General features: G+C 49.8%; 1 non-coding gene across 1 annotated transcript; it reads left to right on the top strand.

Moving 5' to 3' along the window:
* Positions 1-8,931: 8,931 nt before the first annotated feature.
* Positions 8,932-9,128, top strand: LOC119451125 (U2 spliceosomal RNA). Its single transcript, XR_005191682.1, has one exon. It is a non-coding gene; the product is annotated as a U2 spliceosomal RNA (small nuclear RNA).
* The last annotated feature ends 6,121 nt before the right edge of the window (positions 9,129-15,249 follow it).

Genomic DNA, 15,249 nt, shown 5'->3' with positions numbered 1-15,249 from the left:
CTTCGTTTGCAGCGTGTAGTCGCCACTCCGCAACCTCTCCTCCAAGTTATGCGGCTTTACCCAATCTATCCTTGTTAGAGTCAGGTCATGATTGATGTTTCTGGAAACGCTGTTGCAGATGCGCGTCGGTTTCTGTGCTTCCGTGAGCACCATTGGCTGATGTTGCTTCACCACTTTGTAGAGGTCGTAGACGTTTTGGGTGGTTTTTCCGTAACCCCACACAGTAGGGCGGCCTTTAAGTCGCCCAAGATTGCCAGGCAGCTGCGGGCTCCAATTTTAGTTCTGATTTGTCTAATTTATTTGTCCAAACTCCTTGTTTTGTCCTCGGGACGGCTATATACGTTAAGCGAGTAGAGACTAGGCATTTCTTTGTTTTAGCAGTATGATCTCGGTGAGGACGTGATGTATGGCCGAATCTCATTCAATGTACTTGACTTTCGTTTATCTTTTCGGGTATCTATAGTACGCTCATCAACACTTATCTGTCTTCTTGATATGATTGATATTGCTTGATGAAAGAGCCACGATATTCCCTGATGCATTCCGCCTATATTGTGCGGTTGTCTCTATCTTATCTAAGAAGTTATTTACCACATTTCTCTATGCTGCCCCTAGAAGAAACAAATTTGTTTTTCGCGCGTTCAAAGTAGTAAGATAACTATAGTTACTGTGCATAAAGACAAAGCAAACGCTCAGAAGGCACGTATCGCTTCATGCTATTAGAGTTGAAAGTACTGCGATTCAAAGTGTTTCGTTACAAAAAAAAGCATATGGTTATTTCTAGTCACTGGAGAATAGCGCATGCAGCAGTTGTTTCGAGACAAAGTGATACCGTTTTCTCAGCAGCTTCGAGCTAACCAGATGAAAGCGAAGGCCAGAATAACTTTCGCCATATTTTGCTTATTATTCCTTAAAACTTTAACGAAGAGGAGCACAGAAATCCCATTACCATTTCGTTAGGCTCGAGTTTTGCTTTCTTTTGGATAATAAGAAGTATGAATGTACTATAGGTTTCTTAAATATTACGTAAAGCTCATATACTACTCTGCTCACTGTTGCACTCGCATTCGCTGTGATCCAATGTTTTGTTTTATGCGTCTGTCTTCAACTTGTAATTGTATGCTTGACATCCAAAAAACACAGAAGAGGTCGTATGCATGTTCGTAAACATTGTTGCTGCCTCACCTTGTAGCGTTCCTCCATGTTTATTCCTGCTTCTTGGTCCTTGAAAGGCAGTGTTTGCGACAGCAGGTGTGTAATGTTTCTATTGCGTCGACCGGCAAGGGATTTTAAACGGGTCACAAGTTGCGCACATTCATGCTACCTTTTATAAGCACGGTAAAATTTGCAGCGAGCAGCATTAAGCCAGTTTCGCACGTCCACAAAGGATCATTACTTGCCTGCGTTTCTTTCGGTGTGCAGTTTTTGCACTTCACGTGGCTCTGTGTGTAGCTATAAAATCGCAACGTATTTCTGTCATTTTGAATTGTTTGATGACATCAAACTGCTCAGTCAGAAGGTCAGTGAGTTCGCGCTTCATTCCTGACACTTGGCTGGAGCGTGTAGGCAGCGTGTCTTAAGGATAACGCACGTTCCTCCCCATTCACACCACAAAACGCGACGTTGTTAGCAGCTCTTTGTCGGTGGCTCAGTGGTTGTGACATTTCACTGCAGAGCACGAGTTTATGGGCTCATCCTTCGGCATCGGCTGTATTGCCTTCCTAGTTGGCCGGAGGGTGGCAATACACACCGGTAATACTTAGGTGCCAAAATATTTACGAAGCCCTTTACAGTCTCCTCCACAGCTGTGTATCTCACAGGCCCATATGTTGAATTATAAGGTTCAGCCACTTGGATTAATCAATTAGCCAACAAGTTAGACCAAACTGATGCACATAATTAACAATAGTATTTTCCGAGTATTGCAATTCGGATTCGCCTTGAAAACTACTGTTCTCATCTACTTCTATTACAAGAAGATATGGGCTGCAATGTTTTTCCCCGAACGCTTCAGCTGAACGAATTCGACCAAACCGCCTCACTCGATGCTGAACTGGTCAATGCGTTTTGCAGTACGTCTGTCAGGTAGATTTACGAATGCTTACTTAGCTCGTCTGCGAAAGGTAGATACTCAAAAAATGCTCTGGCCAGCCGGTACTTATGAAAATGGTAGTGGAAGTCCTGAATTCGTTATGACTGTCACGAGTCTAGCTTAATTAACGTCAGTGACGGCGTTGGACGATGGTCAGACATGAGCGTCAGAAATTGTCTTTTATCTCAGTTGAAAAAAATTCGCCGATCCTTCCATTTCGTGAAGATGGTTACCTAGTGAAGCTGAAACGTGCGGCCCCGGTGTTTAGCACTGGGTTAATCCCGAGTGTTCATTAAGGTATTTCGCACTTAAGATGTTACACACATGTTCGAGTGCGATGGAGAGATCCACATTACTGACGGTACGCGCGCAGTCCGTCGTTGTCCCTTGCGTCCGATGTGTCGAGTTAGCTCGGCGGCGTGTTTAGCAGCCTTCGCCCGCCATTGCCTCTTGCGATTCTTCGAAATGAACTTGCTTCAAAATTAAACCTGTCCGTTACGTAAGAGAATGAATGGCTCATAGCCCCTAAATCAATGGCTCATAACCCCGTAAACGCGGCCTCTTCATTACGACGACTGAAGAGAAGTGAAATTCTACGCTGGAATTTCAAGCGGCAACGCAGCCATGTATGGAAGAAGACAATGACGACGAACGCGGCAGCGAGGCAAGAAGTTTTTTTTTTCAACCTCCTTGCAGCAGTGGCACGAGCGCGTGCCGAGCACGAGCGCAACCCGAGAGAGAGAGAGAAAAAACTTTATTTTTATGTTGGGTGGTGTGGTGAAAAGTCCCTCAGTCCAGAGCCTCGCTTGCGGCATTCTTCAGTGCAGCACCGATAAACGCCGCAAGGTACTGTTGGTCATCGGTGCTGGTGGCTTCTGTCAGCCACCCGACATGGGGTTTAAGGGAAAGATTTGTAGGGGCGGCCAAGGGAGGTGAGGGCGGTCCACAGGACCAGAGGATATGGGATGTGTTCGGGTGTTCGCTACAGTGTCCGCACGGTGGGGGATCCTCAGGTGGAGGTGCGCTCGCGCTGGCGTAAGGAGTGTTTCACTCTGGGCCTGATGAATGAGTAAGTGCACCCTGATGACGGGTGAGCTCTTTGCTAAGTTTAGGAAACTTTCGTCTTGCATCTTGATAAGGCCGCAGAAGCAGAGGAGCCCACCTTGTCGTCTGGGCTGGTTGCGGAATGTCGGGCGCCTGGTTCAGAGTCTCGCAGGCGAGCTATTAGCTCTTTCATTTCCCGGCATCCCGTCGTGACCAGGTATCCAGATGATTTCTAAAGGCTCTTGTAGGTGCTCTTGCATAAGTGTGGAAATGTGCGCCGGGACATCGTTCTGCAGCAATTTTCTGCAAGCCGTCATGGAGTCGGTAAATATGATTCGTGGGTAGGCTGAGTTGCTAGGGGGCATATGTTTGATCGCGATTGCGATGGTCGTCAGCACCGCTAAGGTCGGGCCTGTCTCTGGGAGAACCGCCGTCTCTATAGTTTGGAGGTTATTATTCACGACTGCTATAGCGGAGCCATGTGCCCCAACACTAGCATCAGCGTTGAAGTAGATGCCGTCAGTGTATCTTGCCGTATACTTCTCGAAGTAGGCAACTCTCTGGGGTCGCCTCTCCTTGTCTCGTTCGGGATTCATGTGGCGAGGCAGTGGAGCTATGGTAAGGAGGTCACGTTGCTTTGGTGGTATTGGGCGCGTGTCCACAGTAGGCGAAGCTCGTGGATGATGACCGATGCTATGGAGGATGTGCCTGCGTTGACTTGCGTGCTGCAAACGGAGTCGTTGGTGACGGTGATGAATACTGATTAGTTCCGCCACCGTGTTATGGGAACCCATGTCAAGGAGGAGCTAAGTGTTGACACTAAACGGTATGCCGATGGCCGGCTTTGTCGCCTTTCGGATGAGAGCATCAAGCCGATTGATATCTTGTTGGTGGAGATTGGTATAGGGCAGATGGTACCGCAGGCGCGACATAATTAGTGCGTTTCGTAGTTGCAGCATATCAGCCTCCTTCACTTCATTGGTTCGGTTGGAGACCCTACGCATCATGTGCAGCACCTGCTCTCCCTGCCTGAGCAAGTGCTGCACCGTCGCAGCCGGACCTCCATCTTTCTGGATATGGAGACCGAGTATTTTAATGCAGTTCGGTTGAGAAATCGACACGCCGTCGTTTACAATTTGTATGGTGGGCGGCTGCCATCTTTTGTGGTGAACCAGTAGCAACTGAGATTTTTCCGGCGCACATCTAAGGCCAATGGTCTGAGCAGCCTCATGTACCCTGTTCATTGCTTGTTGGAGAGTTTCTTGGATGTGTCCTGGCGAGCCCCTCTTGATCCAGATGGTAATGTCATCTGCGTAGATCGCATATTTGATGTCGGGGATGTCATGCAGCGCTCTATGGATCACGCACATGGCAAGATTAAAGAGTGTGGGCGAGATCACTGAACCCTGCGGGATACCTTTCTGCGGATGGGGATACTGTTGAGAGGTGGTGTCGCCTACTCGTAGCGTGTATGTGCGACTCCGTAGGAAGTTCCTTATATAATTATAAAGCTTTGTCCCGCAGCCAGTAGCTTCGAGCTCTTGCAATATAGCATCGTGGTCAACATAATCAAAAGCTTTCTTGAGATCGATAGCAAGAATGGCTTTAAGTTGAGTGCTGCTTGTTTCCTTCGTGATTTCTTCGTGGAGCTGCAGCAGAACATCTTGAGTAGATAAGTGATGACTCTATCCAATGAAATTATGGGGTAGGTGTTGGCTTTTCTCAAGGTGACTAAGAAGTCTGTTAAGCACGATACGCTCCATCAGCTTACCGACGCATGATGTTAGCGATATTGGACGAAGATTCGCTATGGCTTGGGGCTTACCAGGCTTCGGAATGAAAATGATGCTGGCTATCTTCCATTCTTCTGGCAAGCTGCGCGTGTCCCATACATTGTTCATTTGCTGAAGCAAATATGCATGATCGGCTTCTGTAAGGTTGCGAAGCTGTGTTGTCGTAATTTGATCTAGTCTTGGCGCTTTATTCGGCTTTGCTTCTGCTAAGGCACGCTGTAATTCCACCATTGTGATCGGGCCAATGAGGCCCTAATTTTTTGGCTCTGCGCTTGCGTAGTCTGTATATTGTGGTTGAGCTGGATCCGCAACGAGTGTCTCACTAAGCTCGTCGAATAGTTCGTCGGTCTGCTCAAATGTTTCTAGCAGCTTGCGGAGCTTATGGGACGTTACCGTCTTTGTCTGAGTTGGGTCAATGAGTGATCGGATGAGGTTCCATGTGGAGCTCATATTCAGTGTGCCGTTGAGCTTGTTGCACGTATCGTGCCACTGCTCACGAGTGAGATGTTCAGTGTAGTCGACGATCTCCTCGTTGACCTTATTAATGCGTGAGCGTAGTTTCCGATTGAGCTTATTTCTTTTCCATCTCTTAATGAGGGCATGCCGTGCCTCCCAGAGATGAAGAAGATGTTGGGTTGTTCACATTTCTCTATGATCTCCTTCGTGTGAGTCTGGATTCCTTGCCGGACTATCTCTACCCAATCTTTGAGGTTCATGTCTTGGAAGCCTTCATGTTCCTTGCGTAACTCATCCCAGTCCGTGAGGCGATGTTTGCGCTGGTGCTTTGGGAATCATTTGACTTGCAGAAATATCTGTATGAGGGTGTGGTCACTTGTTAACGTAAAGTGCGTGTTAATCCATTGCGCTGACAGTCGTCCTTTAATGAAGGCAAGATCGGGCATGGTATCTCTTTCTACGGAGTTTCTGTGCCGCGTTCGGGCGTCGGTCTCGTGAAGGAGAGTTAGTTGAGCCTGTTGCATGTGGTGTAGTAGTGCGGATTCTTTGGAGGAGTTTTTTGTGTATCCACATGATGTGTGTGGTGCGTTGAAATTGCCTGCTATTAGATGATCGAAATATTTCGTTTGCCGCAGATTCGCAACCTCCTTGAAGAAGTCTACTTTCTGTTTGGGCGGGCTATAGATATTCGTGATGAATAGCTGGGGGTGTGCCTTGCTCTTGTCTATCTTAGTTGGGAAGATGCGTACTGTGAGGCTCTGCTCCGTGCTGTGGACAAGATTTGCCGCTATGTCTTTGCGAATCAGAATGGCCAGTGTCGAATTATGGCTATACGTCGTATAGCCTGTAACATGAGGTGTTTGGTTAGTTTCTTGGAGCAGGAGAATGTCTGGTCGGCGATCTTGAGCCACACTGTACTGCGTGAGAAGGCCTCGTTTTCGAGCAATCCCTCTACAGTTCCACTGCCACACCACCAGATTAGTCGCCATTGTTCTATTGATGATTCTGCGGAGTACCCGCTGTAGGGTAAGGAGTGGGTCGCGTTACGCTGGTAGATCGACGTGCTTTGGGTCGATCGCACTCTTCAGGGCGCGGTAATGCGGCCATCGCAGCATGGACTTGTTTTGAGACCGTTGTCTCAGCCTGGTTGCTGAGTAGCTCGTTGAACAGGGATCGCATTTGGCTCATTATTTGTTGAGTATATGTTTTTAGCGCCACTTCAACTTGGGCAGCAACTTGTTCAGCTATCTTGGCCTCTAGATTGGTTTGCATTTCTTTCATTTCGTCCTTTAGTTGCTGAAATTGGGGTTCAAGGTTCAGCCTTTTTTCATCGCCGGTTGCAGGGAAGCTGGCTCTACTTCTTGTGCAAGGGGTTGTGCTGTGTCTGTTAATAGTGTGGCTTCAGGTGGGTGTGCCTCTGATTGCATGTCCATTTCTTCGGTAGGCTCTAGTGATTGTGAAGCTAGTGTTGACGTTCGAATTGGTCTGCGAGTTTGGAGTAGGGCGTTCTTATAATCCCTGGATACTTTCTTGAGCTCGTGACTGAACTTTAGATGCATAGGTGAGGGGTAGGCCAGGGAAGGTGCCGGATGACTGACTCGCGTTTTGCTGGATTGTGGGTTGCTCCTGTTGTTGGCCTCGGGTCTGTCTGTGATCCGGAGACTAGTTGCGCCCTCCGGGCCGGCTGCAGTCCCCGGACTGGCGGCGGCTCCCGGCTGTAGTTCCCAGACTGGCTGGGGCCCCAGAACTGGTCGTGGCTCCTGGATCGGCTGCGGCCCCTGGATGGACTGCAGCCCCTGGATGGACACGGCCCCTGGACTGTTGACGGCTTCTGTCTGTCGATATGTTGTCGGAGTTGCGTTTTGGGTTTGGGCTTCTTCTTGTGATAGTGACGGTGTTCCTTTGACGTCCTCACGTTGTTGTAAAAGCTTCAGGTAGGCCGCCTCTCTGACCGCTTTATCAGCTGCTTGTCGCACTTCACAAGTCGGGTCATCGGCCTTGTGGTCCTTGCCACAATTAGGGCAGCCGGGTTTGCAGTCATGATCATCTAGAGGATCCCCGACCATTCTTCCACATGTTCCGCACCTTGGTTTTCCACTGTCACGGCAGACGTCTGATCTGTGGCCTATAGCAAAGCATGTTGAGCAAAATGGCGCCTTGGGTCGGTGAGGGACGCAGCGGTATACACCTCCGCCGAAGATGACCTGGCTTGGTACATGCAAGCCCTTGAAAGTTATGATTGCAGTGGATGTTTTACCCATCATACGAGCCGCAGTAATTTCATAATTGGGGACTCGGAGTTCTCGCATCGGTTCTTCGGTTGGGGTGTTCAGTTAGACGTTGTGAATTACTCCTCTGCACGAGTTGTGGGGCGATGCGATATAGATGTGGACTGGGTAAGTTTTGCCATTAACGGTGGTTTCGTTAATACGCTGGAGCTTTTCCGTCGCCGAAGGGTCATCACTGCTTATTATAGCCAAGTTCGTTTCATTTTTGATGTCTACTGTAGCGGCGCGAGCCTCTGCAGTGGTCAGGGCCACTGAGACGCTCAGCGCGTCGTGAAGCGTTCGTGGGCTCCATGAGGTAGGAAAAGGGCAGTCGGCGGACGCAAAATAAGCGTTGCAACGTGCTGCGTACCCTGGGAACGTTTGATGCTCGGGTAGTCCATCCATCAGCGTCGGTGGCGAATTTTGGAGCCATTGATGCCTGCAGGATTCCGGGCCTTTGGCTTACTTTACGGAAGGCGTACACTCCCAGCGTTTAGGTCTAGCTGGGTGCCCTGCCAGGTTCGTGACAAAAACACTGAAACTCACAATATGTTGGTCCGAGCAGAACAGAAATTGGCCAGGAGGTTCAGATAACGTACAAGACGAGCTGACCTGAGTCTGAGAGCTGGACCTTGTTGAATACTTTGACATTCAGGTCTTTTCTCCGGAGCGATGCGAATGCACGTATGCTTGGACAGAAGCGACGAGAGTGCCCCCAGTGCAACCCGAGGTGCGCCAATGAGCCAGCTGCGGAAGAAGACGACGAAGACGTTCAAGCGAATGCTGATGATGATTGTTTTCTGTACACAGGAGATTTCGCCTAGCCATGTATGATTTCACCTAGACATATAAAGTTTCGCTTTAAACATTCAGTGCCATTGCACTCTGTGAAGGTGGGTGACCAGGCAAGCTGCGCATGTGGTGATTACCGTTGCTCCGGTGAAACGTTCCAAGTTTGCGGGATCGGTGCCACATGGACGGTTCGCATTTCTTTTCGCCTCGTGGTACTGGCAGGCAGCGCGCTTAGGCTTGGCGTCTGCGGCCCGCTCATCGTCGGTGGTCTCCTTCCACCGTAGCCTCGCCCATTTCCTTTTCTGTTCACGCCGTCGTTCTTGGTAGGCACGCTGTTCTTCTTCAAACTGTACAACATGTGGCCTACCTATTTCACAATCATAGCAAAAATGAGGAAGGGAGCCTACGTAGACCCATGTCGTCAGGAGACCGAAAACACTCAGATTGGTAGGCACTAGCTTGAACACGCGTGATGGCGTACACATGTATAGCACGAATGTAGACATGGCCGACGTGGGTCAAAGTGTTGTATCTGTTCTTATCAGCTTAATACCTGACATGGGTTGTATTTGGACCAAAGATATTAAACTGCATTTTTGCAAGTTGGCGAGTGCTTGAAGCTTGCTTCACCTCCGTCACAGGTCGGCCCGGTATTGTGCTATATTCGGGATCGGCCCACGGTTTTGTTCTACGGACATGGATCCGCGGGAAACTAGCCATGTAAAGCTTCGCTGTAAAACAACAAAGACTAAACGGCGATGGTCTAGCGTAGCTTGTTGTAGATATTGAATTGTTTATCACCCAGGGCGCAAGCAAGAGGAGCAGACAACACGCAGAAAAGCGCCTGTAGACGCATAGTCGGCGTCTGTTCATTGTGTTCGGGGTGAGCGTAACGCCTTTGAATCCAGCCAACGGAGCTTTATTCACCACGGTATACACGTATTAGAGGAAAGTATTGTAATTATTGCACTATCTTCTTCTGCTCTCCACATGATTAAGATTTCAATTTGAAGGTTTTCATTTTCAGACTGTATATTGAAATGGCACAACTGCTCTGTACGTGTTAGCCTTTGTACTATTTTACTTTTTTTTGGCAATTGAAGTCTTCGTGTTCACTGAACGAAACAACATTTCGCATAAACGTGCTTAATACGTTAGACCAATGCCTTGAAATTAAAAAAATCACATCATGTCACCCTACGGGCAACCATGGTGGGATGCGAAAGCATCGCGGGGGGTGCGCATCGAGTTTCCTTTTCGTTTCACTTCGCAACACAACCCAATGAAAGATAGAGTGAGAGAATGTATTGAGAAGAGAGGAGTCGTTTGTACGGGGTTGTTGCATCTCTATTTAGAGATTGTACGTGATTCCTAGCGTCGGTGCGTGCGGTATCTTGAAGACGATCCCGAAGTTCGGGGTCCGCTTGCCGACGCTAGCGTTTACGTTCGGCTTCCTGAGCCTTCCTCTGCTCCGCGGTGGTGGCGCTGCCGCTGCAACTAGCGCCGATGTTGACGTTGTTCATGGCGTTTCGCACATCGTTGCACAGAGAGAATGGCAGAAGCACAGCGAACGCGCGCTTTATACTGCGCCGCCACACTTGCGCCGCCTACCGGCGTACCCTTAGAGAGAGAGAGTGAGAGAGAGAGTTATATGCAATGATTTGCTGCGCCGCACCTGTGGCGGAGAGGGGCAGAGGGGAGGAGGAGAGCGCACACCTGCGTAGGAGATGAGAATGAGGAAGAGTTGCGCATGCGCAGTATGAGTGCGGACGCCGCAGAACGGACACTGCCCCGAGCATAAGATGCTCTCGCATCTAAAATATTGCCCCAAGTCTGCTCTTAAGCATGTCTTCTATGAAGGTAGCCAGTGACCCACTCTGTCAGAAGAGCGTCTGCTACTTCTCGCGCGCCTGCTTGGTTTAGTGGGCTGGCGCAAGGTATGCCGCTCGTGCACGCGCACGAGAAAGTGGCGCGGACCAACACCCGTACGAAGACGTCGAGGATTGGTTGGAGCACTTCGAGAGGGTCGCAGATGTCAACAGCTGGGACCCGGTACAGAAACGTCGCCACCTGTACTTCGCGTTGCGGGATTCAGCAAAGACATGGTATGAGAATCACGAAGTGGTCTTAACGTCGCGGGAAGTGTTTCGGCGATATCTGCTTGCTGCGTTTGCAAGCACCGATCGCCGAGAGAAGGTTCAGAATGCTCTGCAAGCCAGGGACCAACGCACCAACGAGAGTGTCGGCATCTACATCGAGGACCTGTCCCGTCTGTTCAAACGTGCCGATACAAACATGCCCGAGGAGAAGAAAGTGCTCCACCTTATGCGTGACGTGATGGAGGAACTATTTGCCGGGGTGGTTCGCAACCCGCCAAGTACTATTGCGGAGTTTCGCACCGAGGCGACGACGATTGAGAAGGCCCTGCAGCAGTGTCCCAACCACTGCAACTGTGATGTCAGCAGCGCCCCTGTAGACATTCTTTCGGCAGGCATGGGCAATAACACCGAAGCGTTGAGAGAGCTGATGCGATCTATCGTGAAAGAAGAGCTTTGGAAGCTGCAGCAACCGCAAGTCGCGTCGACTGTTTCTTCGCTCGCCACCGTCATTCGGGATGAAGTTAGGCATGCCATTTTAGAACCGCAACCGGAGGCGCAGCCTGTTTCACTCGGGCAACCACGGCAGGAACGCCGTGCTGCAACATACGTTGACGCTGTGCGTCAGCCTGCCGTGCAGACTGCATCGTTCGCAACCCTCAGTGCCCGCCCACCGGCTCTGCGCAGTGCATCTTCCCGGGGAGAGCACAGACCGCGGAAAAGCGACGTGTGGCGCACACCCGACAGGATGCCGCTCTGCTTCCATTGCGGAGAGGCTGGACACATGTACAGATGGTGTCGTCCTTCGTGGATTTGCTGTCAATGCACCTTGCCCCGCAATGGTTACCCCATTGCGGGGCAATGCGGGCCCATAGATATTGAAGATTACTTGTTGCGAAGTCAACTTGCAGCTGCTAGTTACCAACACCAGCCACGGTCACCAGCGCCCCCCACTACCGATCACCAAGCCCACGACCCTTTTCAAGTTCACGAAGACGTCGTTCAGTAAACCGGCGCCCGGAAAACTAAAGCCAGCGACCTTGGGAGGCAAGGCCGCTCACGTTCGACAAAGCGAAGATCCTCCGTCAATGTCACAGTGCAGTAGCGACAAGCAGAAAGCGACAACTACAATAAGTACGCAGAAAATTTCTTCAGACTTACTTATTGCCGTGGATAGACGAGAATCGAGTGCTTTAGTAGACACGGGTGCTGATTATTCAGTCGTAAGCTACGCACTCGCAAAGCAGCTGAAGATAGTTTTGGCGCCGTGGAACGGACAGCACATACGTACAGCTGGGGGTCACCTCATTAATCCTCTAGGAATATGCAGCGCAAGAGTTCTGATTGGAGATGTAACTTACGTTATCGAACTCATAGTACTTCCGGACTGTGCGAGAGATGTTATACTCGGTATGGATTTTGTGCACGCAAACTGTGCTATAATTAACCCGCAGAATTCTAGCGTTTCCTTCTCGACGAAGCTGGCCATTGACATGGAGGACCCTGAGGAACTGGACTACACTGCCTTGCGTGTTCTCGACGCAGACGTAACTGTGCCACCACGAAGCAGTGTACTGGTTCGCGTCAGAAATCTAGCATTCGTTGTCTCCGAGGGTAGAGCGGACGGCAATGGGTATCTCCGAGGGTATAGCGGACGGCTATTGCCGAAGAAAGGTATTAGCACTGCTAGGGGCATTATCCGCTTACGTGATGGGCTTGCCGATATATTGCTGACCAACTTCGCAAATGAACTTCAGCCTCTCGCGAAGAACACTGCCATCGCCTTCCTGCATAGCTTTACTGCAGTGACAAGCTTATGTACCCTGGAGCTTATGTACCCTGGAGTCGGAGCCACCTCCTGCGAAAACTACGAATAAGGCCGCAGCAGCAGTTGCAGTCAACCCACACCTATCGCCAGCCGATGCGAACACCATACAAGACCTCATAGGTGCTTTTGCAGAGTGTTTCTCTACATCCTCAATAGTTTGGCTAACGCAGATTGTTAAACACCGTATAATAACAGACGAAGCAACCCGACCTGTAACCAACACCCACACCGAGTATCGCCGAAAGAACGGGAGATCATAAAGGATCAGGTGCAAGAGATGCTTCATGACGATGTCATTCAGCCGTCCAACAGCTCATAGGCGTCGCCGGTAATTCTTGTCAGGAAGAAGGACCACACAATGAGATTCTGTGTTGATTACCGGAAACTGAACAGCGTCACCAAGCATGATGTCTACCCCTTGCCACGTATCGTTGACACCTTGGACCGGCTGCGTGATGCAAAGTATTTTTCTTCACTGGATTTAAAAAGCGGGTATTGGCAAATTGAAGTGGACGAAAGAGATCGTGAAAAAACAGCTTTCGTTACTCGGGACGGAGTTTGTGAGTTTAAAGCACTCTAATTCGGCCTCTGTTGCGTGCCAGCGACCTTCCAGCGCATGATGGACAGTGTCCGGTCGGGTCTCAAACGGCAGTCATACCTAGTCTACTTGGATGACGTTGTGGTATTCTCTTCAACGCTCGAGCAGCACGTGGAGACGCTACGTTCAGTGCTCCATGCTATCCAGTCAGCCAGCTTGACAAGCAAACCGGAAAAGTGCCACTTTGGATTTGAAGAGCTTCGTTTCTTCGGTCGCGTCATCAGCGCTCAAGGTATTGCGCCGGACCCCGAGAAGACTGCAGCCGTCGCAGGATTTCCCAAGCCAGGCGATAAAAAACAGGTGCGTTGATTTTTGGCCTTACAGGCGATTTGTAGAAAATTTCTCAAAAATTTCCGAACCTCTAACAAGACTCACGAAAGAAGACATACCCTTCGTGTAGCATACCGAACAAGACACGGCTTTCAAAGAATTAAAGAAGCGTTTGCAATCCCCGCCAATCCTCGCCCATTTCGACGAGACCGCAGACACATAAGTCCACACAGATGCCAGCAATCTGGGTCTTGGCGCAGTTTTAGTTCAGTGGCAGAATAGAGAAGAGAAGGTCATAGCGTGTGCTAGCCGCACTCTCTCAAAAGCTGAAATAAACTATTCTGCGACAAAGAAAAAGTGCTTGGCTGCCATATGGCCCATCAGCAAGTTTAGACCATACCTCTACGGCAGGCCGTTTCATGCAGTCAGCGGCCACCATTCACTGCGCTGGCTCGCAAGCTTGAAAGACCCATCCGGACGACTTTCGAGGTAAAGCCTCAGACTCCAAGAATACGACATTACCGTTGTATTGCCGTCTGGGCGAAAGCATAACGACACTGATTGCTTGTCGCGTGCGCCGGTCGACTCTCCTCCATCTGAAGACGACGATTTCCCATTTCTTTGTGTTATGCGAGCCGCGGAAATCGCCGAGCATCAACGGGCCGACGCAGATTTTCTCACTCATAAAGTAACTGAAAGGGCATAACGTTCAAGTTCCACGAGCGTTTAAGAGAGGATTATCTTCATTCTACATCCGAGATGATGCACTCTACAAGAGAAACTTCCAAAACAACAATGAAAAGTTCTTACTCGTTGTACCGTTAGTTATGTGGCCTCAAATATTAGAAGCCTGCCATGATTACCTGCCATCAGGCCACTTGGGTGTCACCCGAATATTCGCCAGAATCCATGCAAAATATGATTGGCCGAATTTATTAGCGTCAGTACAGCACTACTTGAAAACATGTCGCGAATGTCAAAGGCGGAAAACATCACTCGTAAAGCCAGCTGGTCTTCTCCAGCCCATAGACCCACTTAAGACTCTATTTCAACAAGTTCGAATGGATCTTCTTGGACCATTTCCCACATCGTCATCAGGGAAGAGGTGGATTGTTATCGCGACCGACTATTTGACACGATATGCTAAAACTGGCTGCCTAGAGCGGGGAAGGGCCGTTCACAACATAGTGCTTCGACATGGCGCCCCAGTGGTTGTGCTAACAGATCGAGGTGCATCATTTACAGCTGAGTTGATGCAGTGCTTGATGACCATGACTAACACCAGTCATAGAACAAGAACTGCATACCACCCCCAAACAAACGGGTTGACGGAACGCCTGAACCGCACCATTGCTGACATGTTGTCAATGTATGTTGACATCGAACATAAGACGTGGGACGAAATCCTGCCCTACGGTACATTCCCCTACAACACGGCCCTACAGGTGTCCACTCCTGTCACTCCGTTTGAACTTGTCTATGAGCGCACCGTCACAACAACACTGGATCACATGCAGCCAGCAGAGAATGACGGCGGCAACCCCTGAGACGTTGACGAGTTCTACAAACAGCCGAAGAAGCTCGCCAGTTGGCACAATGCCGATTACGCCATCAACAATGCAAGGACGCACGTTCTTACAACAGGCACCGCCGAATAGTTCAGTACCAGTCAGGTGACAAGGTATGGGTATGGATACCAGTGCGATGTCGCGGACTCTCAGAAAAGGTACTTCGACGGTACTTTGGCCCGTATGAGGTTATCCGTCGACTAAGCGACCTGACTTACGAAGTCATCCCTCGTGGAAACAACCGCACTAACCACACCAACATTACTGACGTCGTCCACACAGTCTGCATGAAGGCCTATTACGAGCGATAACGAAAAGCCTCCCACAAACTAAGCTATCCTCCTGCCTGCATCGGGACGATGCTTATTGGGGAGAGGGGGGAGTAATGCCGCAAGTCTGCTCCTAAGCATGTCTTCTAGGGTGGTAGCCCGCGATCCCCTCTGTC

Source organism: Dermacentor silvarum, chromosome 4 (genome assembly GCF_013339745.2).
Source record: "Dermacentor silvarum isolate Dsil-2018 chromosome 4, BIME_Dsil_1.4, whole genome shotgun sequence".
NCBI lineage: Eukaryota > Metazoa > Arthropoda > Arachnida > Ixodida > Ixodidae > Dermacentor > Dermacentor silvarum.
Note: the sequence above shows the minus strand (reverse complement) of the source record. Positions and strands in the feature narration are given on the sequence as shown.